A 6,553-nucleotide genomic window follows, 5' to 3' on the forward strand; every position below is an offset into this window, starting at 1 on the left:
CATTGCATGAAATATTTGCACAACAAACAGGTTTTACACGCCTAATCACTTTGTTGTTTGTTTCAATGACATTTTATTAATTTGATTTACCAATCTTAATAAGAGTGATACATGAACTGTGATTCTATTAACCTGCGAGAGTGAGGGAGGAATCTTAATTTTGTTATTTGGTTAAAAAAAATGAATATGAGGGGTTGTGCTTAAAATGTCTCATTCTTTTTAAAAATAACCTCCAATTTACAAGATGCTGAAAATTGGACCGGCCATTGGATTAACCTATCAAAATGGTCGGGTTAATTAGATTGTTGCTCTTAGATTGGTATGAATCAAATTTTTTGGCTTATATGGGTTGAACGGACTGGTCAGATAACTGATTGTCAGTCTAACCCAAAGAGTCTAGTCTAATTTTCAATGCAATGCCAATTTAAAAAGAGGGGGAAGAAACTTTTAAAATTCAATAGGGATAATTAATCTCCAGATCCTTATAGTTTCATCTGATTTTTAATTGGGTCCTTATAAAATTTTTTCTTTTTATCAGATCCTTTTACTTTCGTGTTTTTAATTAGGTCCTTCTATTTTTTTTTCTTTTTATCAGGTCCTTATAGTTTCACTTATTTTTTAATTAGGTGCTTTGTAGTTTTTGAAAAATTATTTATTAACTTTATTCTTTAAAATTAATTTCATTTTAAATTAATAATTATATAATTGGACAAACTAATTAATATAATCATTTAGTAATTAATTTAATCAGAATAATAATTATACTTAAGTATAAATTATTTATAATCATATTTTAATTTTAGAAAAATTTATTATTATAATTTGAATTTTATAATTATAAAAATTCGAATTGAAAATAAATAATATATTTGTTTAACTAAAAATTTAAAAGAATATTAACATAAGATTGTTACAATAATTTATTATTTTTAAAATGTTATTATTTGTAAAATAAAGAATAAAAACTATAAGGACCTAATTAAAAACAAAGTAAAACAATAAGGACCTGATAAAAAGAAAAAAAATTATAAGGACTTGATTAAAAATATATGAAAGTATAAGGACCTGATAAAAAGAAAAAAAATTATAGGGACCTGATTAAAAACCAGTTGAAACTATAAGGACTTATATATTAATTATCCCAATTCAATATGCACATTCTAATACGAAGCAGAGGCATGCCTACAACATTCAAACCTAGCATGAAAAAAATATGATACTACACATGAAGATTACACTTCCAAGACAATGACTCAAGGTTGATTTGATTTTTTAGGGATTTTCTTCTTCTTCAGTTTGTCTTCTTACAGTGTTTGGGACCGATCCAAGCACCAATAATTTTGACTCTGGCTCATTGTTTTATATAATACATATATACAATAAATGTCGGAATATGTGGGAGCATAAAGAGTTAAGGTGGCTAGGTAACAAGAACGTGGTAGGAAGTAGTGTGAATGGGATAAACATAGGGGCGTGGATGAAACAGAAGGCCGGATCTAATCTAACAGGAATAATGTGGAAAACGTTGACTCTTTCTTCTTCGTGTTTCTATCAATTATTCTCCTCACATCATCACATGCAATGCTTCATTATCTATCTCATGCTTCCTTCATTCCCTAATATAAATCATTTGTAAATATTTAAAACTTAATTTAGTAAGTTACTTATTATTAAAAATGTATACTATTTTTTTTAAAATATCCTTTTAAATGACTTGTGTTGAAACTACTTATTGATAAAAACTCACTTATCACATGTAATCAATGTGGATATTTCAGTAAAATTGTAAATAAAAAAAAATACTAAGATGCAAACTTGCCCTCAAAGCTTTTACTCAGAAACACTGGGCATTCGAAATTTTTTTTCCTTATGCAAATTTACTCCGATAGTTTAAAATCGTAACAACACTCTCTAATGTTAAAAAACTAATATTAACTATTAAAATAGTGATATTAATGAATAACATTTTTAATTACTCATTCATTCACTGAATTTCTGTTATCATAAATTTATTAAAATATATTATCTCCGATCCTATTTATGAGACTTATTTGTAAATTACAAACAAGATCTTATAATTAGCATAAGAGATAGTGTTACTGGTCAGGCACTCATAATTATAAAGATCCATGGTCAGGCTCTTTAAGAGTCATAAAAATTGTTTGTACATGTTGGCAAACAAAATTAAAAACATTGTGGGCATATATAATTCAAAAAATTGTTAATTAAGCAACTTAATCAAAAAGATAATAACTGATCGAGACCTGGTATAAAATCCAAGTGAACAAGGGATGTCGTGGAGGGAGTTAGTTGGATGGTGATAATAAATGGTTGATTTCGTTGTTTTGGTTAATTGAGGGAAATTAATTAATGTGGCGATTACTCCATTGGATGATATTTAAGGATAAGGACTTGAAGAAGTCCTTAATTCCATAAACTCCGTGGTTTCTATTTAAGGGGGTCACCATGATAATGATGCTTATCATCCTTGCCAGTGACTAGCTTGATTTCACCTCTCACCAACTAACTGAATTCAATTATATTTTTTTATCAGCTGATATACACAAATGCACGGATGTATGAATTTTATGGGGGCTTCTTTTTTTTTTTTGGGATGCTTAGAAGTCTGCTTGTCGCTTGATATGTTTTTGTTCAGACGTGGACTGTGTATTGTGCGTATAAGAGATAGATTATATGGATAGTTTTAGTTGATTTAAATAACTCCTTTATTTTTTAAAAAAAAAACAATGCAATAATATAGTCCCCCACTTCATGATACAAAATATTTCTAACTAATTCACATATACCAATAAAAATAATTAAAAGTATTATATTTATCATAGAAGTTAAGTGTTTCCCACATTACTATTGTTAACCACATCAAATTCTAATATCGTCTTGATTTTTACTCTTCCTTACTATCTTTATTAAATAAGAGCATGTATGAAAAAATATTTAATACTCATTGAAACTCATAAAAAGTCTTGTGAAAATAATCAAAAATATCTTCTAAAAGATTTCTTATAATATAGACAAGAAGGAATACATGACAAAAAATATAAATATTAGTACTTGATTTGTTAGAGTACTATTAATTTTATTTTTCGAACTTAATATTCTCTCGCATCCTAATATATTCCATCTTTTTTATAAATTTCAAATTAAAAAATTAGTTAAAATAATAAATATGTAAGAAAATTATGTGACTTATTTTTTTCAAAACACTTTTATGGCTTTGTCTATGGGAGCGTGGGTGAGAAAGAGAATAAGTGAAAAAATCCGACATATAATTAATTTGGAGGAAAATAGAAAGAATGTATTAAATATTCACAAATTTTCAAACTATTGCCTGTGAAGAAAACCACACTCATTCATAAAATTAAAGCTTATAAAAAAGAACTAGCTGAGTGCTTAACTAATGTGTATAGATCGTATAGATTGACAAATACCAAAAAAAAAAGTTAATTATAATATGTGTGATTTAAACTTTTTTAAATACTCATATATAATATTAATTAAAGTATATCAATTTATAATAAATTAATTTAAAAAAGAATAATAAGCACGATAAAGAAAATAAATCGAGGGGTTAAATTTAAAATCAAACTCCATCAGGCAACACTTCCATCAACAATAATTGAACGTACGTCAGGCGCTAATTTGAAGCGCAAAATATCTTATATACAGTGTTACGCCTTTAAAAATTATGCACTGTACCTAATGAATAATTAGTATTTGTCTCAGAGCTTTTAATTGTTGGCAAAAATCCAGGTAAAAAAAAAAGTTGGAAAAAACAAAAGCTTGTAATTATATAATTGGCCTCTAGGAAGGACCCTTCCCATCATAATGTTTGTAAGGCTGCACTAATCTTTCATCTATTTTGTTTTAATTATGGAAACCTTCTTCTATTTTTAAAATCTATATAAACCTTTCTTAAAATCAAGAATCGTATAATATAGACCTCTCATTTATTTTTAAAATTTCATTTTCCATTAACCAAACTGTTGATTCACTATTAAATCGAATCTTTTGATAAGAAAAAACGTCTATTTAACATGAATATCGTTAAGAAATTAGCCAAAATAATATCTCAAACACGTATAACAAAAAAAATAATAAATTACAAATTTAACACAATATATTTTGTGTTTATTTAACTGTAAACTTTATTGATTTAATTCGATACTTTTTAAATAGCTATTTAAATATTATCATATTCAATCATTTGAGAATATTTAAATTTAATACATAGAGCAAATAATTAAAATATGAGATTAAAATTGATAATTTTAAAAAAATATTATTTCACTTATGTGCATATTTTAAAAATATAGAGGAACCTTCTGTAATTTTAAAAAAATTGAAGAAAGATCGTTATGCTTGATGTGTAGGTGTAGGAACTAACTGAAGAATTGATATTTGTCATCTACGTGAGACTCATTTCATATTTTATCAATTTTTTTTAAATTAATTCTATTGATATTCTCTAATAATAATTAAATAGGAAAATGAGGAAGAAAATTAAGAAGATAATTACTGTATTTTAAAATTATATATCATATTAAATAATTTAACTAATATTTTTAATTTACTTATACTAATTAATAAGTTTTATATGAAGAATTGAGAGAATATTTACTCAAAATATTGGCCATATAAAAATTTTTTAATATTGAACAGACATTTAACGCAAACTGAGCTTAGGAGTTTTTAGGGAATGTAAACTTTTTGAAAGCCGTGCTGGTGTTGTGGAAAAGCAGATACCATTTGGTGAGTTTACATTGAAGGGGCAAAAAGCAATGGGAAAGTTGCTTTCAAAAGCAGCATAGATTAAGGTTTAAAAAAAAAAAAAACATAGTTGGGGCTTGTGCGTTGCTGTAGATAAAGATAAAAACTCTCGTTAATTATTTCGTATTTCATTAAAAAGCAGTTCATAAATAAGTGCTGATTCATATTTCCTCATAACCATTCCTCTAGTTTTATTTATAAGTTTTAAATTTGAAAGGAGTATCTTTTAACTATTCATGCATTTTTTTAATTTTGTTTTTTAATTATTTATTTTCTCCTTACCATAATTTCTCTTATCACATTTTTTCACAAATCCTTTTTATCATTTTTCTCATTTATTATAAGGACATATTTGAGAAAAAAATATATTTCTAACCTATTTATTATTTTAACTAATTATTCGCTATTCAAGAATTAATTATTTGAAACTTATAACAAGGACGGGAAGGAGTATCAAATATCAATATATTATAAATAAGAACTTTAATTTATTATTGAAATTTCATGTGAAAAACAAGAAAAATGGGGGTCATTACAAAGTCCAAGAAAAAATGCAATTACTAAAAAAATCATCCAACAAAATTATTGTATTACCTCTAGTCCTTAATATAAGAGTTATTCGATTAATTTGAGTAAATAAAAGAAATTATCTAAGTTAATTATTTATAACAAATATGAATTGATTTTTCTAAATTATCTTTTTTAATCATTATTATCCTTGATGAAAATTCTTGATATATGTGATTGATAAAGATACTTTATAAAATGAATTACAAATTTAAAGAATAAATAAATTAAATTGTATATTTAAGACAGAATTTAATATCCAACTGGCTCTTTATTAATAATCAAAAGTAGTATTATTTTTTAGGATGATCTAGTAATTTTCTCAAAAAAAATTTTTTATCAAATTGTAAAGAATGTGCACAGGATAGGACACAAATTTACAATATGGGCCTTTCTAACAAGGTTTATTTGAAAAATCCCTAATTAGCAATTGCAAGAGAAAAATTTGATAGCCGGAGACTTTGATAACTTTTAAAAACTCATATTATTTTTTGTTCTAATTATAATATCTTATTTATAGACTATAAATAAGAGGTCTTATAATTAAATCAAAATAATATTAACAGCGAAAGAGACTCTAGAACATTCATCCCTCCCAAGTTCAGTTTTTTTTTTTTGGCCAACCCCAAGTGCAGTTTTGAAGAATAGGGGAGATGTGCACAAAATACTAAGTCATCGATCTTCCCACATTCACTTTGACTTTTATTTTTTATCTTTTGGTCACAATTTTGACTTTGATCAATAATTTATAAATTAGGTGGGAGAGTGGCACATAAATGCGAGGGGAATGGAATCGTGAAGCCTCCCATTTTATTGCCAAGTGTACGCCAATTTCCCCGTGAGCTTCCAAGCGTGAAGTCCATCAATTTAAATACAAGAGAAAATATAGGATTAGGTTGCAAGTGAGAGAGATGGTCAAAATTTTGTAGTTGAATTAATACTAAATATCTCTTTTAAAAACTTTCCTAAACATGTTATTGTGAGTTTCTAAGAGAGGGAGATTTTTTAAATAAAAAAACATATATTAACACCCTGTTATTATAAGTAGGATTGAACTTGTAAATTTTCATCCCATCTATAAAAGAATTTACATGCCACTCAGCTATAAGATTAAGATAGGAGAATTGAAAGTGAAATTCATGTACGATTCTCACATACTATGAAGAATTAAAATATTCTTTTAAAATAAATGAATGTA

The sequence above is a fragment of the Neltuma alba genome, unplaced genomic scaffold, assembly GCF_004799145.2.
Source record: "Neltuma alba isolate B1F8T4 unplaced genomic scaffold, ASM479914v2 tig00005858_pilon, whole genome shotgun sequence".
In the NCBI taxonomy this organism is placed as follows: domain Eukaryota; kingdom Viridiplantae; phylum Streptophyta; class Magnoliopsida; order Fabales; family Fabaceae; genus Neltuma; species Neltuma alba.